We start from the raw sequence: 27942 nt of genomic DNA, 5'->3' as shown, positions 1-27942 counted from the left end.
TAATTTGTTTTGCCAGCCAGATCAGAATGAAATGCTATCTTGATTTAGTTTTTCATTTTATTGATTATGACTAGGTTGAGCAGTTATCCTGTGTTGATTGGTCATCTGAGCATTCTACTCAATGATTTGTCTGTTTATATCATTTGCCCACTTTGTATTTTCTTTTTTATTATTGATTTTCATTCATTCATGTAGCCATTCACTTATTTAACAGTACTTATTGACCATCCACTGTTTCTAGGCACTCTTTTAGATGCTGGAGAAACATCAGTGAACAAAACAAAAGCAGCTGCCCTTGCTCTTATGGAACTCATGTTTCTGAAGTGGTATAGATAGAAAACTTGAAAAATAAGTAAAATATATAGGGTTTTGGTTTTGCAAGGTGATATGTAAAATGATAAAATCAGAGCACAGTAAAGGGAACTATGCGAGTTGCAGTATGAAATACTGTGGTTGGAGGACTCCTTATTGAGGAGAGATTCGCGCAACATTAAAATTGCCAAGGGAGTTAGCCAAATAGTTACTCACAGAAAAAAAAAAAAAAGCATCTTAGAGACAAAGAAAACAGCTAGAACAAGACCGTTAAGGTAGGAGCATGCCTGCCATGTATTAAGAAGAGAGAAGAGATTAGTGTGCGGCTGGACCAGAGTGAGCAATGGAAGAAGTTGGAGTGGAGAGAGCCGTTTCAGGGTTCAGAGCTGTGATCTGACCCAAGGTTTTAAAGGATCATGTGGCTGCTGTGTAAGAATGAAACAGAAGCAGGGAGACCAATTAGGAAGCTATTGTGAAACTCGCATGAGACGATGATGGATTGAGCTAGAATGGTAGTCATGTATGTGATGAAAAATGGTCAGATTCTGGACATATTTTAAAAAACAGAGATGGATTAGATGTAGCGTATAAAAGAAAAGAGGAGTCAAGACTTGCTCTAGGCTAGAGTTTGCCTTGAGACTCTGAAAGGATGGAGGTGCATCAGCTGAGATGGGAAAGGCTGGGGATGACTCACATGGTGAGATACCTATTAGTCATCAAAGGCACAGTTGGCATAAAGCTGGATAAAATCAGCAAGGGACTTTACAGCAAGAAAAGAGGACTGAGGACCAGGCCTCTGTGCTAGTCTAACATTAAGTATGGTAGGACTTCTTAAGATATTTGGGAGAACAGCCCTTTGAGAATTATATGGGTGGCACAATTCTCTGAAATTTCCCTTTTCATTTTGTTCCTGGTATATTTTATAATACGGAAGTTTTAAATTTTAATAGAATTTATAAATCTTTTTTATCATCTGAATTTGGGGGGGTTTTATAATATTTTTCACAAAATTTAAGCCATCTTTGTTGCATTTGTTCCTAGGTACCTCATGGATTTATATGCTATCTTTTCTAGAATTATGTTTTTAATTGTTGTTGGTGTTTAGAAATATTATTAGGTTTTTCACATAGCTCTTTTAGGTTCTATTAATTTGTCTTTAGATTTGCTTACATATAATCAATGTATTGTTTCTTCCTTTCAATTCTCTCTATATATTTTAAAAATCTTTTTGCACTAGTTAGGATCATTATACGATGTGGAACAGAAAAGAGGACAAAGGACAATTTTCGTCCTTGACTTTAAAATAAATATTTCTAATGTTTATTAAGATGTTGGCTATAATTTTTTGGTAGATACCATAATCATATTAAGGATACCTTTTTAGATTCTACTTTCTTTCTTCTTCTTTTTTTTTTAATCAGCAATTGGTGTTTGATTTTATCAAATTATTTTATTTTGTATACTTTAATATGAGCATCTAATTCTTCCTCCTTTAACCTGTTAGCATATTTAATTACATGAATAGTTTTTCTAACACTAAACCATCTAGGTATTCTTGAGGGAAATCCTATTTGGTCACAGAGTATTTCTCAAATATTTCTTTATTTGGCACCCTAATATTCTATCTAGAATTTCTGCATATAGTTTTAACTAAGGCTATAATTTTCCCTTCTAATAGTTTCCTTATTCTGTTTGGGTATTGAGGTTATATTACTTTTAAATTAAAGTTGCAAAATAGTCATCTTTTTATTTCTTCTTGAACAGTATGCAAAAGCCAAATATTTCATGCTTGTAGAGGTTTGGTTAAAGTTACCTTAAAAATGATCGGGACTCATTAAGATCCAGTTTATTTTCCTGTATTTTTTATATTTCTACTGTGTACGTGCTGAACCATTGCAAGAGGCTCTAACTGCTCTCTTAACATCCCCCACGGCCAGGGTGATCTTCGTAAATTTTAAATCAGATCTCGTCACCCTCTGATGGTTTCCTGTGGTCTACCAAGGCCCTGAGTGATCAGGCCCTGCTTGCCTTCCTGGCCTCATTCGCCACTAGTCTGTCCCTAACCCAAAATGGTTCCTGATCGGTAGCTATCATTCTGTTCTTCAGCCGCACTAAGTTCACTCCCACTTCAGGGCCCTTGCACGTGGCTGTACCTCTGCTCGCAATGCTCTTCCCTGACATCTGAGTTTGGCTGGCTTACTCACATCATTCATATCTCAGTTCAAACATCACCTTTCAAAACAGCTTAACCCGACTTCTTTAAGTAAAAGGTCGACCCTGCCTCTAGTTCTTTTCTACCCATTACATTTTTTAACAACTACCAACATCTAAATTCATTTTTTTCAAACAAATACCAATATCTAAACTTACCATTTGTGTGTGTGTTAGTTCACTGTGTTTCTATCCCTTATCAAAAACATAACCTCCGTGAAGATAGGAAATATTGTTCTACTCTCCATTAAATGTGTCCAAGTCCTAGAACAGTATGAGTATCTGTTACATGGACTCTCAAAAATATTTACTGAATAAATCGATTAGTAGAAAGGATCAATCTCCCTCTTCACAGATACTAAAGACCACAGAATCCTAACCTGCAGTATCCTCACCAATCATTCATTCAACATATATATATTAATCACCTACTTTGATCAACCACTTTCCAGCACACCAGCTAGACGGGGGTGACAAAACAAAGCCCCTGCTCTTATCAAGCTTATACGACAGGGGTGGACCACAGTAAACATACAAACAAGTAAATATTTATTATATCTTGTGGTATTCTGGTAAACAAGATCTCCATAAAATAAAAGCTCTGATTATCAGTATCTGCCAATTTCCATGATGTAAATATCCCCGCCATGGTCAATTTCAAGCTTTCAATGTTTTAGCAATCGCCTACTCAAATTCTTGAAAACTTAATAACTGGCTCTCATGAGCAGGAATTAATATGTCAGACAGTGTTAAGTGATAGGGAGAAATACAAAGCAGGGGTGGATGTGAGGGAATTCTGAGGGGAGCAATATTAATTTATACAGAGTTATGAAGTGACATTTGAATAGAGACATGAAGGAAATGGGAGACCACCCCTGTGAGTGTCTGGAGGAAGAGCATTTGAAACAGAAGGAAAAGCAAATGCAAAGGTCTGAGCTCAGGAGCATGCCCGAAACAGCGGGAAGGATGGTGCGACTGTGGCAGAGTGAGCAAGTGGAGAGGAGAGGTGAGGTCAGACGAAATTAGCCAGCCTTACAGCCCATTCCACTGTTACTCTGAACGAGATGGGACACCTCTGGATTGGAGTAGGGAAATAACAAGATTAATATTGTAGTCATTCTAAATTATTAAAAACTTTTGTCATGTTCTGCCTCCAAAATAAATAATAAATCCAAAATATGGTATAGAAATCCTACTTAAGTCATTATCAACTCAAGTGTCTATGCGGCAAAATCTTTTCATCAACCTGCAGTGGGATTTTTCCTTTATGTATGTCCGTTACAGATGTGTAAGCAGCAAATCTGTGGCTAACCCGACATACTTGCTTATAGTTTTACCAGCAGCTTGCAAACCTGGCAAACACAAACGTCTATTTGACAATTGTTGGCCTGCACACAGGGTAAACATCAACCCATTATGTCTTACTACAAATTTCCTTGGGAGATTCTTTTATGATCCTAGTTTTGGTTTCTAAAAGGACATCCTTGTACGAGCTTAGCAACAGCATAAAGAATAATCACAGATTTTGCAGAAAACTGATTTTTAACGTTAAGACGAGTTTAATATGAGTGATTTTTTGTGCTAATAGCTTTTTTAAAGTGCCACTTAACTACATATTATAGCTAAAGAAGAATGTGGGTAATGCTGCAAGAAATAATTCTGCATTCCGTATCCATAAAGCTCAGATCTTGGTTTGTGAATTGCACTGAGGTCTACATATGAGATAGTTAGTATCCAGTTAGTCTTCTTACAAATGCACACCCTGACAAGAAGAGGGCCCTCTAAGAGAGTGTGAATGGTTCTGTACAAACTCATAAGAAGCATTAGGAGAAAAAAAAAAAAGAGTAAAACAGTTGCCTCTCTTACTGAGCACTTACTATTTGCCAGGCACAATGCTAAGCACTTTGCTTATATTAAATCCATCATTTTTTTTTTTTTTTGATCTAAGTACTGTGGCACTCATTCAGCTTCTGATAGCGATTGTAGATCTTGCTAAAATCAAAGAAGAGAATCCTATTCCTTGAAGATAATTCTTATCGCATTCTTAGAAACCACAGGGGTGTTTTCTTTGTAAGATACTGAACAGTACCCCCAAACAAGCTTACTTGGTTATAGACACTAACTGGAGACAAAAATCTGGGTCCTTCCACATGACATTCTCCAATTTGTGTGTGTGTGTGTGTGTGTGTGTTTCTGGCAAACACCTGGGGGCGAGTTTTGGTCTTATCAAAATAGCATTATTATCAGACCTTACTCATCTAATCAGCCTAATTTTCTCAGGAGATACAGAAAAAGGGAAGGGAGAAAATCTCTGACTGAAGAATGACTCACTGGGTGCATTTCTTCTTGCCCTTGGATAAACTTCCTTAGAGCTGTGGATGAGAGAATCAAATCCATCATGTTCAAAATGAGGAAGGTGTTATATAGAGAGTAGGCTTTAAAGATGACAAGGGTTGAAGTCAATCACAGCTCTTCACTAACTTCCAAGTTGAGTGGCCATTGTTTTGCAGTATGGTTCTGATTTTTTTTTTTTTTGACCAGTCAAGCATTTATCTAGCAAATAATTATTGACTGCTTTTTATATTTTTAGACCCTGTTCTCATTCCAAGTCCATGATAAAGAACAAGGCAGCTAAGTCTTTGAGCCTCACTTTTTAAATCTATAAATTGGGAATTAATATGATTGGTACTGAGAATTAAATGCAATGATGTATTTAAGTATCTAATATAGGGTCTGGCACATAACAGGGGCTTCATAAATCATCGTGATCATAAAAGCAAAGATGAGGATCATTCTTATAGATTTATAGCCCACTACATAATCAAGAATACTCCTTTGCACAGGAGAAAAAAAGGAACTGCTTAAATTGTGTATTTTTTTCCCCTACTAAATAGCTATAATTTCCAAAGTATTTAATCTTTGAAGTAAAGATAATACAAGATGTTTTTGAGAAAAGATGCTGTCTTCAAGGGCCACATTTACTGTGAATGTGCTAATGCATACTGGTTTATCAGATTAGTTAACAAATTACCTGGCAGGCGCCTGAGAGTCAGAAGTTGAAAGGTGAATTTTATTAGAAGACATCACAAAAGATATTAGGCAAAGGGGCTATCATGAAAGCTACGGCGGTAGAAAAATAGAAGATTCTCAAAAACAAGGAAACAGAAGTTCTAAAAGAGAAGAAGGAAAGGATACCTACTAAAATTCCGAAAAGAGATTCCAGGAGATTGAAAGTACAATTTCTATTGAAAGTACAGTTTCCAAAACCTACATAAGCAAGAAGATCCTGAATGGCTCTCTTGTCTTACATTGTTCTTTGTTCATTACACTTTAGTCACACAGATCATCTTTCTGTCCATCAAACTCCAAGTACACTCCTGGTCTCAGTTTCACGGCCTTGGGGTTTTGCATTTGCCAAAATCCTCCTAGTTGTAATGGTGTTCCCCCAAATTTTCACATAGTTGGTTCAACAATCTAAGCATAAATTTTAAAGATGTCTTCCCTGCTACCAGACCCAAGATAGCCCTGGCTAGTCTTCAATGTGTTATCGGAATTTATTATTGGCATTGCATTTACTGTTATGCAAATTTTTCTTTTTGTATTAATGTTCAGCTTTTTTAAAAAAATCATCTGACTCTACCCTAGGTGCTAGAGTATAAGTTCCATATACAGAGTGTGGTAGACTGCCTTTTTCACTGCTGGATCTCTAACACTGAGAATTAAGTGCCATCTAGTAGACCCTCAATGAAAAAAAAAAAAAAAGTCGAATGAATAAATGATTGAATACCGGCATAAATAAAATTCTTCAAAAGGATGTTCAGAAATGACAGAGAATAACTTCACCAAATTGACAATTTTGCCTAAGGCCAAAGCTGAACACAACATTAATAACATTCATTGATATTTTCTGGACTAATTTTGACATCTCTAATGAAAGAGTTATTCCTTCATGCATGCAATTCTGGGAAATCAGTTATTATTCTAATCAATGTCTTGCTAATTTGAGCAGTGGTTATTTTAAATCACCATAAAGGTGTGTTTGACCGTGTGTCACAGGCAGGATTTTCTATCTTTACATTTCTAATTATTATAAGAGGTGACTTTTCAATTTATGCTTAATAATTATGCAGCTATTTGTTTATTATGTACTATGAGGAAGAACAATAACAGCTTTTATGCAAACAGATGCTCTGGAAAGTATCGTTACCTTTATACTGTTCCTAAAAAATAACCAAATAATTACTTATCTTGTCTCATTTTCTTAGTGACAAATTTCATTAGTTTAAGACTTTCTTTATAATCTGCATTTGCTATCATATTACTTTTAAGAACATCAAACTTCTGCTGACCCACAAATAAGACACTCAATGCCAGTAGGTCAAACACAAGTTTTTATCCAGAGCTCAAAAATATCTTGTGCTACAAACAGAATGGCAATTATTCATGCAAAAAACGTATTGCTCCCTCAAGGCTTTTCAGAAATCTTGATTATTTAATCAGTGTTCTTGATTTGTAAGGCTAGGTAGTTGATGGCTCCCCAAATGTGTCACATTGGACATTATCCAGATGGAGTGCCAGTTTTCATTTGAGATTAAAGAGGTAAAACCCAACAAGAAAGGTTTTCTACCGTCTCGGACTATAGCTCAACTTATATCAGCTGACAAATAAAACTTGGCAGTCTGCTTTACCCATGATTTTAAAACAGACACTTCACTGAACTGTCAGTTACCAAATGAGGTGATTAACTCTGATGTTGATCAAAGTTTTATATCATGTTTTTATTACTGACAAGTTCTTTTTTCTTTTCTCTCTTTGGGGGTCTATTTCTTTCAATAGAATTCTCATCTGTCTAAGATTTCATTAGGGCATTTAGGTTTTGCTCTATATAGTTACTGGTGCTATTTTCAAGGACTGCCTATTGTATGCTTGCAAAATTAATGTACCATACATTTTATGTAGAAGGAACCTAAATCATAATATCATATATTATGATAGTTCTTTCATAGTTGCACATAAGATTACCATAGCAGCATTCATTTTTAACTCTTCATAAAGCTCTCTCTTTTTTAGTTCTTTTATTTCCTGTGTACGGTGTTTCAATTTTTTAAAAAAATAGACTCTTGATTTACACCAACGGCATCCCCGAGACTGACAGCTATACTAAAACGTAGGCAACAACTACAAGGAAAATCAGAAAGGGATTGCATGACAGCGAGACAAAAAAAAAGTTTATTAATATCAGTACTAAAGTTTCTTATTGATATCCTAAGAGGTTAAAGGCAAAGACAGAAGTCCAGTAACTGAGGAAACAGTCACTTCAGATGTCCAAGCTGTGGAGGAGCCAAGACCCTAAGGGGTGAGGGACGTTAAATGACCAATTGTCAGGTCAGGTGGATAAGCCTGACCAAAAGATGTAATTAGATTGTGCTGGAAGAATCCTCCTGCACATTTCCACTTTCTTCAGTTTTAGTTCTAAAAAACTTCTTTTAATTTCCTTAACAGACCTTGCTCATCTTCATTGTGAGGCATTTTCTTTCCCCTCTCCTCTGTATTTCCCCAGCTATACAGCTGCCTCTTTTATGGTTTTCATTTAGATATCACTTCCAGTGGGAAAACTCTGCTGACTGCACATGTGCATACTGAGGTCCCCTAGGGCCCAGCTTATATTCATTCCATCAGAGCTCTTGGGCTGTAACAGGACCGCTGGTTACCAGCCTGGGTTACACACTGAATACCAAATACTCTAAAGGTAGGCATCATGTTAATTTTTATACATCCTTGTACCTCCAGTATCTAGCACAGCAACTTCCAACTGTTCAACAAATATTTGTTAAAGGAATAAACATTGCTTATGGGTGTGGGTAGCGATGGGCACTTGGGTATAAGCAGGAAATTGACTGCTCCTTTTTGAAGAATGAGCATGATAGCTGTAGAAAACTGTATACCCGCACGGGCAGGGCTAAAGGAACTGATATTCTTGACAATGATGTAGAAGGAAGGTATAACTCTCTGGTACCCCATTCAGCAGTCCCTGGCATGCTGCTTTAGATATTAAGAAAGCAGCTAATAGTAATAATGCTTTCCAATCTCACTGTACTTCATACCCAGAGGATTTATTGTTTTATAAACACTGATTAATCATCCTTGCCCTAGTGAGGTGGTTAAGAGTTATTCTGCTCATATTATGGAGTATGGGGAGGAAAACCAAGGCAGAGAGAGATTAAGCGGTTAACCCAAGGTCAGGCAGTGAGTCATGGAGAGCTGGCACTTAGACATGGAGTTTTAAACTTGAAGCTCTGTGCTTCGTCTATTAAGCACAGAACTGGAAGGTGCATGCCTTCCTGACCTAACCTTGGAAGAATGAATAGCTCACTTTTCCGCGCTTCCCATTGTCACCTGCACCACCATTGCCATGATTTTACTGTATGCCAGGCATTATGTCTAGCGCTTTCCATATATTAAGTCACTGAATCCTAAAATAAAATTAAATAAGAACCTGAAATAAGTTTTCTTTGCATCACTTTAAAGGCAAGAAAAATTGAGTTTTGGAAATATTAATGAACTATTAAGTAGGCGACCTGGGTTTCAGACCCTTGATCGTCAGAAGTGAAAGCTCATGCTGTTGCACACCATCCTATAACTCAAATGCTCTGTACACGTTAGTACATAGCGGGCCGAGGATGCGGTATAGGTAGGAAGCATAATTCACAAAGGATGGTAGAGTGCTAGGATATACCCGATTCTCAATAAATGTTTGTGGAATAAATAAATAAAAGAAGCTAAAGGTCCTCCTAAGATCTTAAGAAGCTGAAACTAGAGCCCGACATCTGAATGGCTCAGGGTCACAGAGAACAGGCTGATGTCAAGTTTGTTGCTATGACTCTTAAGCGTAGACAGTATTAGGGGTTTCTGCATGTCCCCCCACGACGGGGAAATAGAGGCATACTGAAGAGCCACCTCAACCACATACCCTTGCATATCTCCCATCCAGCAGGACGTCGGAACCTACCTTTATCTTTTCTCATGTCAATGTTTATAAAAAGTGTATACAAAGGTTAACACATCAAGAAATGCATTAAAATTCTGCCTACATTCAGGCAAAATCTAGATGCTCCATAAATATCCAACATGTGAGTATTGATTCTATTTACCAATATCTTACGATATCTTACAACTTTGCAGCCACTAAACAGAATGCTTTAGAAGTGACCTTTCAACACGTCCGGCAGTATTACCACATGGTTAAATAACACTTAAAAAGCTGGTTACAGAATAATAGGTATGGCCTTGTTTTATAAAATAATGTATATGGATAAACACATAAAATTCTAGAAGGATATACCCAGAGGGTAACAGTGGTTATCTCCAAAAAGTGAGCTTATGAGCATCTTTCTTTTGTTTATATTTTCTGAATCTTCTGAAATGATCATGCATTGTTCTTGTAATGAGAACAACAAAAGTTATTTTTAATTTTGAAAAAAAAAAAAATTAAAACAGATGCCTCTTTGGAAAGAATGGGTTTTGAACCACTGGAATCATAAACCAGGCACCAGCTGCCTCCTGAAAATCTCAGCTTTAGAATAAGCCACAGACTCCTGAACATACCCAAGCATGTGCTCTCCCTCCCTCGCCAACATGCTGTTCTCTGATATAAGAAATCAAATGATCCATTCCGTCCCCCTCCACCTTCTCTGACATAGCAAAGATAGAATGTGAACTATTTCCAAATCAAAATAGGCACGGTGCAACTAGAGGCACTTCCAAATGATGAAATTAGATTAGAAGTTAAGACAAAATACGTTTAACTGGCTTTTAAAGAAATTTGGTGGAACACATTACTATAAACAGTACATTTGGGCAGCCAAACAAACTTTGACCAGAGAAAATCAATTTTGCTCCCCAGACAATGAGAAAAATTACTTTAGATTCGACATTAAATATTGTCGTATTTTTTAAGAAGCATTTCTATAACTCTGTGTAGAAATAGGAGTCAAAGGATGCTTTTGTTACCATGGTAACAGTCTCCCTCAGAAGAGCCGAGGATGAAGTAGCATACATTCGCCCGGCATATATTTGGCCAATCAATAAACAAAAGACTTAATTCAGCATGCAGCATATAAGAAAGTGGTCAAGGTATCCATGATTAGTAAAAGGGTAGGGGGTGTTCAAATATTCTGGATTCAATCACATGGTCTAATTTTCAGCTGAGTATTAACGCTTTCTTCATTAGAAACTCATAATGAAGATAAACTAGTGCTAAAATGCCTGTAGATCCTTGAAACAGGGAAATCTTTATTACAGAATTTTAACATATTAGCATAACATACAAGGTGGCAAACTATGACTAGGGTTATAGAAAAAATGCTAAAGTGAGAAATGCATGCACCCCTAAAAACTGGGAATGACAGTAACAACCACAACAGCCAATATGGGCCAAACACCAGGTAAATGTTTTACACCGATTTTTCACTGATTCTTTCAAACAACCTTATAAGTTCCTACCATGAGTTTTTATTCTCATTTTACGAATGAGGTGAAAACTATTACTATAACTGTTTTGCTGGGGAGGAAACTCACACTTACGAATTTAACTAAGTAGTAGCCCAAGGCCTTTCATCGTGGGAGTGATAGAGCCTGGGGCTTCAAACCCAAGCAGTGAGCTACTTAAGCTCTATCCACTACTCTGTCCGGCCAACTATGCCAGTGATCAAAAGCATGGCTTTGTGAACATGACTTTACTTCTCTGAGCCCCAGACTCAGGCTTTTTGTAAGGTTACAATTAAATAATGTGTGACTTTAAGAGAACGCGCATCATAAACGGTAAATGTTCCTTCCTTCCTCTTGAAAGCCTTCAGTTCCTGAGAACCGATATAGGTCACTGTGACTACTTGGAGCTCTTGACTTCTTCAGCATAAGAAGGAGTTGAGAATTATTAGAATACTAAAATCTCATTTTACTTCTTGGGTGCAACTTCCTCCTCCTTGAATATCTGAACAGAATCACCAACGAGACAGCATGTGCCCATCTGCACACAGGCAAACACACCCTTAGCTTTGTTCTAATATTTTCTTACCATCATCATATGAAATGGCCACAAGAAATATGGCAGCAGGACCGGTGGCAGGGGAAAATACAGCAAACAAAAGGGTCATCGGAAAACCAGCTCTGTGACTTTGGAAGCTTCTGGAACATCACCTTTCTAGGCCTCAGTTTCCTCTGCTGTAGCAGGAAGAGCTGGAGGTTATTACTTCTAGAGAAGCATCCACGGTATGACTGTTTCTGTGAACTGAGTGCCCATTGCTTATCTGAACACTCTCTACTCATCTGACACTTTTTTTTTTGATTTTCATACCTGGCTACTGGGCTAGAGTCATTTTTTAACCCCATGCATGTTGCCTACCTGTCAGGTAGTTTTCTTGTCCCATCACAGGCTCCTCTTCTTAAGTCTTCTAAAAATTGGCCCTATGGCGAAAACTCGACGGTCTCTTTTTTTCAATGTTTTGATTGAAGTGTTTGTCCTCAATTCTGTAATTATACAAATTATTACCTTGGGATAAAAACCTTAAAATTGGGGAAGGTGACAGTAAATCCTTGCTTAAGTGATTCAAATGTCCCCCAATATTCAAAATATTGACTGAGGTAACAATGAAAAGCAGAAAAAAAAAAAAAGGAGGCTCTATAGGGGATTAATTTTTGGGAAACAGAATTATGGAATCGCTTCACGCTTCCAGACTTTAAATGGAATGTTTCTGTCACCTTTAGCTTGGTTCATTTTAAATTGCTTCATGAGGCATTTTCATTAATAACATCTACTCAGAAGAGAGTATTTAGCATCTGTTTTTCGCTTGATGCATTTCTTTAGGTAATGTCACAAACAGCCCCTGCATTTCATACCTACCTGAGCATAACATGAAGCTCCTATTTGAGGTAGCTATAGGAAATGTTTTCCTGCAAACTGGACATGTGAGCACACGGAGGTTATCTTTCTTGAGTCACATGGAGATAGGAGCTTTATGCCGTCAAAAGCACAACTGTTAAGTGTCAATTGTGTGGCTCCTTAAGAGGGAGGCTCATTGTTGTCTCAAACACCAGCTGCAGTTTGAGTTCACCTGGAACGGTATTTCAGAAAAATCCTTTTTAGTACTGGGGAGAGGAGGCTTGTAGTCTGCAAAATGATTCCAACTTGGAATTGAGAATCAAGACATTCCTCTCATCATCCTTCTAAAGCAGAATTTACCAACTGCTGGCTCAGGGGTTATCCCCACGAGGGATTATACAGGCTGCAGTGGGGGCTGAATAGTGTTTTACATTTGAATTAATTACCAATGTTTAAAAATCATTAGATTTCACTGCTTCTTTTGAAAAAGCTGGCAGCTCCAGACCCACATTCCCACATGGCGACCATCTGCTGGAGCTGGGTAGGGGCTGCATGTATTTACAGGGGCCTGTGCCATCCAGTGCCCACTGTCCCCAGCATTCCTGTGCATTTACTCTTTACAAAGGCTCGATGTCATCAATCCTATAGCATCTTACACCTAGGCCATTTCACCTACTGACTTTACCCGGGCTGATAAATACTTCGCAGCAGGGATGGCTTGGGTGCCACCCAACTAGGATTATTTTAGGCCCTGGTTTTATACCAGAGGTAGTGTCCTGGGGGAACCCCTGGTATGCTAAGAGTGGTAAGAGGGGTCCTAGAAAATGACCCGGGGCAGCTGGGGCAGCGTGGGGCCCCTTGGGGACTTTGAGGCAGCAGCTATTTTTCAACTGATGTAGAAGTTACCATACCTTGCGCTGAATATCAGCCTTGCCTTAAGCATTTAAGCTTGTGACCCCAGCTCCACAGTTAAGTTCGTTTTCCTGAGAGATGGATATAAACAGACCACACTAGAAGGTGTCACTCTTAAGAGGAATACTATGCCAATCCCTTCTGTGTTCCATTTTCTCTGGTATCACGATTTCACCTTGGACTTTTTTTTTTTTTTTAAAGCAATTTCCCAGAGAAAATGCTAAATGGCATATGAATGATGTCAAATAAAATTGGTCCTACGAGCAGAGAAAAAGCATGCTTGCTGACAGAGAATAAGAAGTAATATAGACTTTATATTCCCATCTTCCATTTGAGTGTCTCGGAGTGTTTCATCCATGAATTGCCCCATTTGATTATGTTTTACTTTAAAAGATTAAATAACTCTCTATAAGTTATGACAGTACCTCTTGTGAATTCTTAGGGTACTTCATACATGATCTATACTAGAATTTCTTGACCTGAGTACTATTGACATCTTAGAGCAGAATATTTTTTGGTGGAGAGAGATGGTCCCGTGCACTGCAATATTTTTGTAGCATCCCTGGTCCTTATCTACTAGATACCATCAACAATCACCAGTCATGACAATCACAAATTGCCAGATGTCACCAGGAGGGCAAATTATTCTCAGTTGAGAGCCACTGGTCTGTATGCCCACAATCCAAAAGGATCATGTGGCAGATAATTGGTTGTTTATAACCCAAAGTGTAATATCGTGATAGAAACATAATGATTTATTTCTATAATACTACAAATAGAGACTTTGGGTAAGAAAAAGCATAAATAACTTTGTTTTTTGTTCCTCAATCGCATCAAAATCCTAACTAACTTTTATATTTTCTGGAACACTGGGGATGATTGCAAGGTTTTTCTTCCAGAATACTTACTATGACTGATTTTTAAAATCAGTCATAACTTATAGAGAGTTATTTAATCTTTTAAAGTAAAACATAATCAAATGGGGCAATTCATGGATGAAACACTCCGAGACACTCAAATGGAAGATGGGAATATAAAGTCTATGTTACTTCTTATTCTCTGTCAGCAAGCATGCTTTTTCTCTGCTCGTAATGTACTTAATTACTGATTTTCTTCCAAACATCAGGCTATAAAGAAGAATCTGACTTAGGGAAGTTAAATGAGTTCTCCTCAGCCAAAGATTGTTCATGAGTAGGAACCTTACACACGTCTCTGATGTCTTTAGTATGAAGAATCTGTGCATTATTTGTAGAGGCAGTATATTAAATAGTTTTTCTTACTCCCTATTCAGAGTATTTTCCACAATATGATAATGAACTACCATACAAATAACTGACAGGGAATATTACTAAATCCCGAAATTGACTCTGAAACCAGCAAAAATGATTAAATTAAGTGCAGGGTTGTTTTAATATTTAATGACGCCAGCATTAAGCTGGTTAGAGCTTCTGGGGCTATATCCTTGATGTGTTCCTTTCCATCATCTACCTTTAACAAGCCCTGCGAAGTCTGCCTCAGAAATGGTTTTGAAATCCTCCCTCCCTCACATCTACCCCTCCACGTTTGCGTGGACTCTCATTATCTTCACCCTCAACTATTACGACAACCTGCAATTACAGTCTTACTTTTTCAAATCATCTTCCATTTGATACCACAATTATTTTGTGTAAAACCCAAATCTGATTTTACGTCTTTACCTAAAAGTCTTCCATCACTTCCCATTGCTTACAAAATAAATCATTTCTATATGAGACATACACATATGTATCTTTCCACCCTCAGATTATGCCACTTCCCGCTATATACTAAATCTTAAGCTCACAGGCTACTCATAAAAGAATCCACGATATGCTCCCCCATTTCTGTATACCCTTGGTTTGTGACATTCATTCCTGGAAAAGTTCCCCTTTTAAGCTCACCTGGAATGCCACCTTTCCAGTATTTTATACTACCCCCTGGAAGACTTAATCTTCCTTGCTGTTCCAAACCTACAGAAGCATTTTATAAAGTGGTCTTAAACTCATTTGAACATGTTTCATCCATGAGACTGTGAGATCCTATAAGGTGAAAAACTGTGTTTGATTGTTTTTTAATATGCATATATTTCACCTGCTAGAGTCCATCATATAGATAGTTTAGTTTTTTAAAATATTTATTTGATTCACTTTAAAAAGAATCTATCACCTGGAAAGCACTCAGTAGATATTCCCAAATAACCGCCTTATTTGAAAACTTATAATGTATTTTAATAATGTCTTCAACAAATACTTATTAAACACTTTCTACAGTCTAGCTCCTATTCTAGGTAATTTAAATCAATAACCTGCATTCATTCATATAAAAAATAAAGAAACTTATGAAGTTCCTTAGTGTTTATAAAACACAAAGGTTTCTTAGAGACAGAACCAAAACACTTGCTTTTTAGTTTTATAATACATACAGATCCAAGACAGAATCTATTATATAAAATATATAACACTGTTAGCACAGTACTTAGCACTTAGTAGAAGCTAAATATAATGTGGTTGACATTATCATCACTATTATTATTTTCTACTAGAGGAATTATCTGAAACTGAAAACAATACAGATATCATGAGATGACAAAGAAGTTGCAAAGATCAAAATCTGTAATCTCTAAACAAAATATTTTTCTATCTTTCAGTTTATTTGTTCACTCAATGCATATTCACTGAGTCCTGTTAAACCCCAAAAATGGCATCAGCTAAAGTAGAATATGCTGTGTAAGAGGGGCATATCACTACCCCTGAAATTTAAAGATTTCCATGGAAAACATAAAAGTTAAGAAATAAAGAAAATAATGAAATAATGATTCCTTTTAAATGGTACATTTCTATATGGTAAAGATTGTACTTTTCTGTTGCATGGACTATCTGTCCCACGAGGCTGTCAGAATCATTAACCATATAGCTTAGGGTCTTATAAGCACAGAGTACACACTATCACTTACAGCAGGGAAATTAATTGGACATTCTCTCTTTCCTGTGCTTGAGTCTTTTCACTTTTTTCCACATCATGGTACATGGATTTGCTTAATGGTGATTATTCCCTTCATATCATATTCATTCAGAAAAAATTTTTTGCCTATAGACAATCGAAACTTTGTTATTTATTTTTGAATAGCTACCTTAAGTTTGAAAATTGGTGAAAACTTATCCATTGGGAAAATTTTTAAGTAATTTAATCTAACTTGACAAATATATGAAATATGCTTGTATTTGTTCTTATATCTGTTAATATTTGAATAGTATTGTCTAATACAGCAGCCCCTAGCTGCATGTGGCTTTTGAACTAATCAGAATTGAAGTGTGCTCTGAGATCTCAAAGACTTAGTACAAAAAAATAACATAAAGTAGGTCATATATCAAATAGATGATGTAATCATGTGTGTTTACATTTGTATAGTACTTACATATATGTGTGGACATATACATGGGTATAAACATCCACACATATGGTCACATTTTGAAATTATAATATTTCATATATATGGCATTAAATATTAAAATTAATTCAATTTTTTATTTTTTAATGTGGCTACTAGAGAATTTTAAATTGCATGTACAGATCACCTTATATGTCTCTTGGTCAGTGGTGGTTTATTCACTTCATTCTTAGAATGATTCGTACATTTGTTTTCCCTTTTACTGTGTTAAATATCATTGAAAAAAATTTCGGCATCAATTGCTTTAGTAACCAAATTTTACGCATAAGAAAACAGGTTCAGAGAAATCCCTGCTGAGTGTCATAAGGCTAATTAGATGTATAGCAGAACTGGAACACATATCTCTAGACTTCTAGTCCTGAAGTAAGTTACTGGCAAAGTAGCAGATAACAATGAATAGCTATTGGAAGAACAAATAAATAACTACTGTTTCCATTCTACATTGCATTCGTCTATGAGATTCTGACATGAACGTTATTTGTGTGCAATGGGGCAAAAGGCAAGACAATTGTGTTCAGTAATAACAGTGATAAAGCTGGCTTTGTAAAAGAACCCGATAAATTTCAATCTGGGGGATATTTAAATAGTAAAAGATGACAGATGAAATACACCTATTAAAAGAGCTTTGACCACCCCTGTACTTTGGTAACTTTGTTTACAAAGTAGGAAGAATGAGACTGTGTCAATGGAAGAAAAATAAAACCTACAGTTCTTAGGAAGGAGGCATCCGTCTTTTTCTGTTTGTAAATGCTGACGAACAGAGTTTAAGGAGGGCTAATGTCACCCATTCATCTTAATTAAAGAGTTAATTGCTCGCGTATCCTGGTTTAGTTAGCTGAGCCCGGTAGCGGGTAGCGTGGGAAGCCCTTCCCTCTATGTATTTTATTGACCAATGTAATGACATCATCAGTAAGTCTTGGGATTTATTCATGCTTCAGCCTATCCTCATAATGTTAATAGCCTTGTACATGATAAAACTTTCAAGAGGAAAGGAGTCCTTGTGCCTTGCACAGAATACAAAAAAGAAGGTGGCTGCTGGATGTCTCGCTTCAGCTGTCATTGAAGTATTTCTTCAAAGTCTAGAGTCATGAAAACAGTAAAGAGTCATTTTAAATGCTAGTTTTCAGAAAATGTGGAATCGTGTAGCAGATTTTTTTCAAAAGTGCATATTAAATACTTGAAAGTTAGCAGTTTTTATTCAATATTACCAAATAGGGAGAGTAAGGTTCTGCTGTTAGCATGTTTAAGACAATTGCTTTAGAGTTCGAGTTGAAGAACATTTTTACAACACATATTCACACACGCACTCGGAAAGAAATCAAAACCAAATAATTACCTATGAACTGAGGGATCCCTAAAAACAAGGTTTTTCAACCTTTAAAATTCAATTTTCCTCAAAATTTTCTACCATTTTCCCAGAAATAACATGTTTAGATGAACTAAAAGGCTACAGTGGATATATGACTAATTTTAGACTTATATTCTTTGCTAATATATTTTTTATAATGGAGAAAAAAATGCAAAAATCAAAGAAGAGCAGGGGAAAAGTACTATCTTAAGGGCACACAGAAGCGAAAACACGGAAATGATGTTGAGAGTTAATGGGCCTTTTTGTGTCTTTTCTCACATGGAGTTATAAGCAGTCCTAGTTAAAGTTAATTAAAGTTAGTGCCTGGCTTCTGCAAATACAATTGTTTCAAGAATAATCTACCATTTTGGAGCTGTTGATTATATATTAATGCCATGTTATGGCCAAGGTGAGTAAACTGCAGTAATATTAAGAAAAATGTATAAAAAGATTAACAGGTTGAAGATATATATAGTTATACATAATTATATGTAATAATTATTTTGTATATACAATGTTGTGCTCTCTTGTAGGCTGAGGCATTTCAGTAACCTTAGGTTAATTATTTAACTCATCTGCTCCTCAGTCTGCACATCTGTAAAATGGTGACAATTATAAGTCTTCCCATGAAGTTAGAGGGAGGGTGAAATGAGTTCATGTATATGACACTTAGAATACTGCCTGGCATGTGGTAAGCATCATGCAGCTGTGAACTATAATGATTATTTTTAGGAATAAGTCTGCCCTTTTAAGATAATGATTCACTAGAGCCCCTTTAACACAGAGTTTGAGTTTTAGTCTTAGAAATTTCGCTTTTCCATTTTTTCTTAAAGTTTTTTTTATATAAGAAAGTGATTTTGTTGTGATTAGATATAGCAGCATATATGTACACAGAGGCAGCACTGTTGTAGTTAAGATTCAAGGCTCTGAAGCGAACAAATGTGGGATCATATCCATTTCCTATATCTTTGTAGATTTGTGACCTTGGGCAATTGGCCTAAACTTTCTAAGCATTGGGATTTTTTACCTATCAAATGAGGATAAAATATTTCTTGTAGTAGTTGTGAAGATTATAGAATACAAGTTGTAAAATCTTAAAATAGTAGGCGATATATAATAATGACAGCATTTCTAAACATTTCTATTTTTTTTTTCCTTTTAGTTATGAGAAGGATCACGATGCATGAGAAAGAAAAAAAAATCAAGAAAAGCATATCATTGAATATTAATAGTTGTTCTCTCTATGAGGTAATGAATCATTTCTTTTTCTTTCTTGGTTTTCTGCATTGCTCATTTTCCTCAGTGAGCATGGTGGAGATCAGTGATGAATGTGTGTTAGAAATCAAGTGTTCCAGTTTAGAAAAAAGAGCACCCCATTTCCAGCTCCGAGCGATTAACCGGACATCGTTAGACAGGAATTCACAATGTGGAAATGGAGGGACGTTACTGCAGATAAAGGAATTGGATCAAGTTTCTAGAGTAGAAGCACAGTCTGCAACAGGAAAAATGAGAAAGCCTGATGGGATGCACTTCAGGGTCTGTGGAAGGATACAAGACGAGCTTGAAAAATTGGGTAAGAGATAGAAGAACTTAAAATTTACTCTGTAGTTAGTAAATGGCCACCTAAGTAGGGGAGAAATGGGACTGTGGGGTGTCGGATGAAGCAGTGCTTAGATTTTAAAAGTAGTATGTGAGGCGAAAATCAGATATAAGCAAAATTAGCCATGAAAATCATTTGAATCTCTCATAAGCCGCTGAATGGCATGGGGGCAATGTATCTCGCAATGGTATGTATACAACCCTAACAGGTAAATTCTTTAACAGACAAAATTTTTAGAGCTACAGAGCTACACCAAGGGAAGAACAAAAGAGCATCCCTGTGTAGGTGTTTGTGGGCTTCCAAAATATTTCATCTTTAAGAGAACTGTTTAAGGAATCCCTAGTAGTTAATAGAAGGGGCGGGGAGGGGGGGTTGAGGTGCTGTTTCTGCATAACTGCTTGCTTTATGCCATGCTATGCTACTATCATATGACTCTAATTTTCATACACGTTAATAGATTTGTTTGTGATTTTAAGCATTAGACCAGGTACTTTTCCTGAAACCGCTTACCACAGTTTCATTGATACTAAAGCAAGTTGAATAGCCAATGCGCATGGAAGATTGTCAGTTAAGGGTCTAAAGTACAAATCGAGAGGATGAGACCACAATGTTGGAGAGACTGACTAAACAATAGAATCAATGATGATTTAAAGGGTTTAGTAAGATTAGAAAATATAGTTAGGAGAGTGCTTTCGTGGGTGAGTGGCCAGAAAGGATGGAGAGGTTTTCACCTGTTGAAGTCGAGGGGAGAGGATATGCCAAATTTCAGTCATCCCGTAGCACAACAGCTCTCAAGAGGGAGGTCAGGCCAGATGATTAAGATTTGGGATGTAAATGGAGTCGACTGGGAAGACAAACACTTTCATAGTCAGAAATGAATTCTCTTTTCATAAATTTTTGCCTTATGAGAATGGGACTCTTATTTGTGTCATACTTTTAACTAGCTGATTTTAACAGAAATGATTGACAATGCCATCTGCAGAGGGTCCTATAAGGACTAAGGAGTTGTGTCCTATCTTCACCATTAAAAACTCCATGAGGTTATGTGATCTGGTTCGTTAGATTTTTTTATTCAGACTTCTCTTATGATTTTTCTTACTTTGTGACATATAATCCAGAAATATTTAACCATTATTTAAGTTTTTTTTTTTTTTCCTAAGGCAAAATCTACTTGACACTTAAAGCTATCAAATCTTCTCTAGGCTATTCTTCCTATCAGGATGAGTATATATTCAAATTATAAAATAATGAATACTTAACAGGAAGAAGAGAAATAGTCTCAAACTGAAGAGATGGGAGAAAAGTCATGGCTACTTCTGGAAATAATTTTAAATTAAAAGACATTTTATATAAAATAATAATAGCATTGGCAACAAATTATTGAGTATATCCAATATGTTAGTTCCTGAATTAAAATTGTTATAGGTAGCATCATATTTAATCTTCCAACTATCCTTAGAGAGGATACAATTATCCCAATTTTAAGAAAAAAGAGAAACTTGGGGCAGAAAAAAAATTAATTAATTTGCCTGAAGGGCACACCCCAGAAGGAGGTGAAACCAAGATTCAAACTCAAACCTGTTTAACTCCAAAGCTCACCTCTGTCCACCACACCCAATTGTATCAATTCTGTTCAGTACAGGTAAAAGTAAACTGTAAAGCACCTCTTATATGTAGCTGTTGTGCTTTTTTATTTTTAAAATAGTAATCAAAACTTAAAATAACTCAGTAGGTTGTGGGTTGCCAAGACCACTTGAATAACTGTAAGTTTTATAAAACTGAATTTTATTTTGAGATATAGCTTCTTTTAGATTGAAGTACTTTTTAAATAAAAAATAACTCTGGACAAGCCAAGTACAAGAATAGAACCTCTTCCAATACTATCCACTAACTAATAAACATGGGCAGAGAGTGGAACAGAGTGGCACAGGACTTATAATTCTTTGAATGTACCTGATAGCAAAAATTTCTGATATCACGATATAAAAAATTGAAGACTACAACCTCCCCAGAAACTGATGTGGGAAAACAGGGCAAACGAAAAGATAGGTGAACAGGCTCTAAGGAACTTTAACAACACAGAACCACAGCGACAAGATGGAATAAAAATGACTGAGAGAAAATGTTCAAGAAACGTCAAAGCCCCCAAAATAAAGATGTTAATCTCATAATAAGCATAAAAGGTTGAAGGAGAAAGAGCAAGCAAAATCTCATTCCACTGAACCAAGATGACTCATTCAGGAGAAATAAAAATTTTAAAGATTCAAAAGAAAAGGGACTAAAGAAATAAAGTGAAAGACAATCCGATATAAAAATAAATGACAAAGCTGGCAGAGAAATAAGAGAGATTGATTCTCCGCATCAGCATGATGGACCCTGGGGACGGAGAGACAGTCCCTTACTGCCAAAAAAGAGTGGTTTGGAGGGGTGGAGCCAATAAAAACTTTTAATAAAAATCGGGTGAAAATTATTAGAATCCAGAACCATTATGTGATACTAAAGGAAAATGCTATCACAATTAGGATTTAAGTTGAGCAGAAATGCATAAAGAGGCCCCATTAGATTGTCCTAAAAAACCCAACTTTATAATCACTGAATACAGGTGTTTAGTACATTCACGTACATTGGTGACTGAAGGCAGTCTATAACTGGTAGAAAAAACTTCTGCAAAATGGTAGAGAGATTCTCATTCAGATTGTCATTAGTTTTGCTAAACTTAGTTCAGACTGGTGGTATAGCAAATCGGGAGCCGAATCTCAAATCCGCTTTTAGAGGTTGCCAAGCTGGGCCGGACTATTTAGCTCCACTTTTCCTTTCTATTAAACAAGAATAAGGCATGAGCCCTGCCTATCTCACAGCATTCTAATAAGAATTCAAAGCTTTCCTGAATGGCCACACCTACTTGTTGCTTTGGAAAGGCAATCTGGTAAAATGCGCCAAATGTGGGTTTTAGAGCTAGACCAATCTGTATTGGAATCCAGATTCTGGTATTCACCATTTGTGGGACCTGGGATAATTCTTGAACATCTCTGACCCTAGGTTTCTTCCTCTATAAAGTAGGAATAATGTACACATTTCACAAAAGTGTGAGAATTAAATGTGCTAACATTCTGTCACGTGACAGGCATTCATTACAAATGTCTCCCTTTTCCTGAATATCAAATATCATTATTACCATCACCATTCCTACTCTGCTGCTAAATCTGACAGATAGATAATTTTTTTTTTTTTATTGGCCATGTAATTGTAGGCCTTATTTCTGCTTAGGTAGCACTAAAGCCTGGTTTAGAAGTAAATGTATTTGCAAGTCACTTAATGACTCTGAATTTTAGTCTCTTCCTCTGGAAACTGGAGATAATCTATCCCTAAGGATTAAAGATAAATGAGGTCAAGGGTATAACATACCTGCCAGAGGAACTGGTACCTCGAAGACATGCAGAGTATGTTCAGCTACCTTGCCACTCTCTCTAAAATGCTTTGATGTTATGTCTTCTTCTAATTCCTTCTTAGCAAATTTCAACCTCTCAGTGTTTCTATTAGATATCGAAGACAGTAAGCAGTAGAATTCTATTGGTTAGCCCACGTAAACAATCACATTGTGCAGAATCTGTTGAAGAATCACTGCTTGTATATTTGTCCTAATCATCTGACTACTGAAAAGTAACCAGAGTTACTGCAAAATGGTCAAGGAGTTAAGAACTGGCTGTCTCAATAGATGTCATTAAAAAGATATTAGCGGGACTCTCTCACCACTCCAAAACTCTTGATTGTAGTGGGCTCCAAAAAGCCCTTTCTAGTGAACTCTTAGTGGATGAGTGGCCACCTAACTTTCAGAACTGTTATCAGCTTTTCAGTCAGATGATATCCATGTCATGAAGTCTAGCTGAGGTGTCACTGCTGATACTGGCACTATTAACTTGGATTTTTTTTTTCTTTCTGTGCCCTACATATGTCCCCATAAAAGACTAGAGCCAAACAACTGGTGCTACCTGATGCAATGACCGCGCGCGCGCGCACACGCACGCACGCACGCACACACACACACACACACAATGACATAAACACATTGACAAACTGAGCAAACAGAACACACAAATACTACATCTATTTATCATCTATCATAACTGGGGATTTTATATAGTTATATAAATGTGTAACCATGTCTTGATCAGGTTATTTTAGGCCAGATATATATGTAAATGTAAGTGTTCTCTTTATATTATTTATGTAGCATATATTGGCTGTTTACGATTTTTTAAAAGGATATATACTTTTAGTCATTCCATGAACATGCACTTAGAAATGTTCATGATAAAAGGCTTAAAAATGCATCATAATACTATTCCCTATGAAAAGTTTTCTGGGAAGCAAAAATGACAAAGGCATAAGCCAGAGCACCCTCCCGATGTTTCCTTTCTAACCATCTTCTCCTCCGTAGACACGGGCTTTTACTCTTAAGGAGGTAACATGGGGCTCTCACTGTTTCTTGAAAAGCGTTAAATTAATTTCACTTTGATTTGAAAAAGAGTTATCGAGTGCTTTTATGTGTATAATAAATTGAGAAAACAGGAAAAATAGGAAAATATCTGTCTTCAAGTAGGTTAATCAACTAGGACATCACATACTAAAATTCACACCAGGTATAATTAAAAACCATAAGAATATGCATACTTATGGAGAATAAGAAGTGGAAAAACAGGCAAGACTTAGTGGGGTATATTCTTAACATATCGATGTAATCTAATTTAAAAAAAATTATTTACATGTATATGTTTATATGTCCTATGGACTAAAGCATTACATTAAGCCCCCCAAATTTAATTTTTAAAGTTCTAGACCCAAATATAACATTCTAATTTTAGAATCAAATATAAGATCCTATGAATTTGCAGAAAGAAAAAAATAGAACCCTAGACCCCCCTTGAGCAGAAACAAATGGTATTCACTGAAAGGGCAGGAAAAATTTAGGCTTTCTCTTCATATGTTTGACATGTACCAGAAACAGTGGATGAAATCCTACAAAATAATTATCACTCAAGGCATCCTATAACTTCTAGAAGTATAGACTGCTTTGTTAATGCTTCATTTTTAGATCAGTGAGGCTAGTTTCCAGGAATTTTTCTTCTTTCATAATAGCTAAACTGACATTAAGGGTCATAGTCTTTTGCAAAAAAGTATTAATGTAGAAAAGAAAATCATTAAGGTGAGGAAACTAACAAAACAGAATCATATACCTGGGGACAAGAATAATTTATTTGTGGAGGTGGGACAATGAGTTATTTGATCTTTCTTCACAAATGAGATAACTGTCATAGCCCATCATATCCCACTACCATGAATTATATATAACAACATTTGGTGAAATATGAAATTCTAAAAATACACTGAAAGACTAGAGTAATCTTAATGGTTTATTATGATAGGTGTTCCTGGTTTTGAAATATCTTCTTTCATGGAAGACAAATGGGGGCGACATTATTTTAGAAAGTCCACATCTTTTAAAAAGATGGATTAAAAGCTCTTTGAGACAGCTGGGCTGTTTTATTAGAACAACAACATTTTCTTCCTAAATAGTCCTTGAGGGCAACTGCATGGAATAATCAGAGGATGCATTGGGCTCCATTCAAAACTGAAGCTCAAGGAAATGTTGCATGGAAGGATAATCACTTTTGCGGTGACTGTAAACATGTGAATGGCAATAAAGGAAATCAGACTTAAATTAAAGTAACACTGTTACATTTTCACATCCAGAAGATACAGCTATTCTGTATCATGGCTTTCATTGCGGTTAACACCTGGAGTTTGGAGTCAGACTACACTTGATTTGGACACCTTCTCTGTTCTTAATAGCACATGACCTTGGACAGGTTCATCAAACTCTTGTAGCATCTATCTCTTCACCTGTGAAATAGGGACAGTAATTTGTACTTCTCTTGGTGGTTGTGAGGATTAAATAAGATAATGCTGGTATTGGGCTTAGCCCAGTGACTGTGCCTTAGAGAAGTGAACAGACCTACTATTTCAAAACCTACAGTGCCTAGTAGGTAAGCTCATGAGCTCTGATGTTAGATCCTGAAGATCTATTCTACTACTTCCTATGTAATTGTGATTAACTCCATGTCTTTAAATATCAGTTGACTCATCTAAAATGTGGAGATGGTAGAAGTACCCAACTCAAGAGTTGTGAAGGTTAATTGCAAATGTAAAGAGCTTATTACATGGGCTAACTGTGACAGGCATAAATGAAACCTTAAATAACAATACGGTTACTATACACATAATACAATATTCACAACTTCTAAGCTTTTTTTTTTCTCATTTTTTAAGGTCTTCTAGTTGTTATTTCTTTGTCTATTTTCATATTTCTGACATGCCTCAGGGGGAAAATCCTAAATATATAACAGATACGCAAGGGCACTACACCTGTCATCATGTCACTCATAATCACTTTTCTCTGCTCAAATGTGCACACCTGGGGAAGGATGAAAACTCAGTCTCCTACATTATCTCCCATTACAGTTGGGTGGGGAACATCTGGCCAACTAATTTTCAGTAGTCTAAGAGGCTGGATCAGCAATTACAGCATTCAAGGGTTCTTATTTTTATTACCTCCCTATCATCAGCACACGCCAGACCCGGGTAGCTGCTTGCTCTGAAAGCTTGCATTGCTAGCATTCTAGAGAAGGATACAAAGAGAGGACCACAAATCATACAAGTCAGAACTGTAATTGGATATGATGTTCTCTTCAGATTTCTCTTACAAATACACAGAGTCCTTATACATAAGCCAAGTTAGCCAAGTTATGAATCTAAATACTCTGCCAAAAAGAGTAATGCATTTCCATTTGAACTAACCATGAGGTCAGGCAACAGTTCTCAAAACATCCTCACTCATTCTGTTTCCTAATAAAGAAAAAGAAATATAGTCTTCAGGATATATGAACGTAAGATGAAAGGATGTAAGAGTCTGCACAATTTATCCTGAAGAGGGTGGTTCATTCTTAAACGAACTATCCCTTCCTATTATAAATAATTATTTTCTACTGTAATAATACTCACTAAAAGTCTCAGTCTGGGCCCATCATTAAAGCAGAAATGTAGGGGTAGGAGATGTTTATGTAGCCAGCTTCTCATCTAGGACTCTGTGTTCTATGTAACTACCATTTGTCCAATAAATAAAAATCTTTGACAGTTCTGTGGTGAACTCAGCAGGGCCTGGGCTATTATTTAAGGCTTTTTAAAGCATAAATATCAAATAATCTGAAAAGGCATCTTACAGGGTGAAAGTGCAACCAATTTTTTATGGTTGCTAGCTGTGGGGAATCAAAGGAGAATTCTACTCTGGCTAATGTAGAATATGTCTGATGCAGCAGAGAGTTTCAACATGCCTGTTCAACACCCATCATGAACCCGAAGCAGGTCTGAAGTACTGGTACTGGGATACTGGGAAAAAATTTGGTAATTAAATTTCATAGCTATATATGTCTACATATGCATGTATAGGTTATATGCCATATTTGTGTGTACACATGTACATAAAGTTTTAGAGTAGGTCAAAAATTGTATCAGCGTCTAGAATTTTTTACCTGATGAACTTATGTCTCTCCCTCGCCACAGATGCTATTGGTAGAACTGAAGAATCTCGCCTCCCCTGTTTAATGGGTGGGCACATGAATCGAGCATCACTGATCAGATCCTGTTTCCTGAGTCATTCTTCTGACAGATTCTTGAAGAGACCCTCACTGGTTTCTTCTACTTAGCTTTCAGACCCATCCTTTGGTGAGCCTTGATTGTTCAGTCATTCATTTGATTCTGTGAGAAAGCCAATATGCTTTCAATTTATTTTGTTTTTCTACTTACATTCGATACTACTGGTCTGTGTTGCATGTAACCGTGGTTTCTGATTCATGATGTATACACCTTCCCATGCTTTGTGCAAGCTCCCACTTTGCAAAATTAGACACAGGATATGTGTCCTCTCCTGCCCTCTCCCCCCGCAAAAAAGCAAACTACTTCGTATTTAACTTTTCAAACATACTCCCATTCGATTACATTAATAAAATACTCTTTTCAGTCCAATGAAAGTGATTTAAATGTGTGTTTTTGGTTTTGGTTTGGTTTTGCTTTCCTGCACACACACAAAAAAACTTTTACAACTTAACTTCATTGATTTTGAAACATTACTCTTTAATCAGCACTTGGACAGAACCTTACTA

At 36.4% G+C, this 27942-nt stretch overlaps 1 protein-coding gene across 1 annotated transcript in view; it reads right to left on the bottom strand.

The window, feature by feature from the left end:
- TENM2 (teneurin transmembrane protein 2) overlaps positions 1 to 27476 on the bottom strand; it is a 1175329-nt gene extending 1147853 nt beyond the window's left edge. The window contains exons 1-3 of the mRNA XM_039877364.1: positions 27313 to 27476; positions 12422 to 12632; positions 11924 to 12048 (exon numbers count right to left, since the gene is read on the bottom strand). The gene's annotated coding sequence lies outside the window, so the exon portion shown is untranslated. The remainder of the gene's footprint in view (positions 1 to 11923; positions 12049 to 12421; positions 12633 to 27312) is intronic.
- Positions 27477 to 27942: the final 466 nt, after the last annotated feature.

The sequence above is a fragment of the Pteropus medius genome, unplaced genomic scaffold (assembly GCF_902729225.1).
Source record: "Pteropus medius unplaced genomic scaffold, Ma_sr-lr_union100, whole genome shotgun sequence".
Classification (NCBI taxonomy): domain Eukaryota; kingdom Metazoa; phylum Chordata; class Mammalia; order Chiroptera; family Pteropodidae; genus Pteropus; species Pteropus medius.
This window is presented reverse-complemented; position numbering and strand designations above follow the sequence as displayed.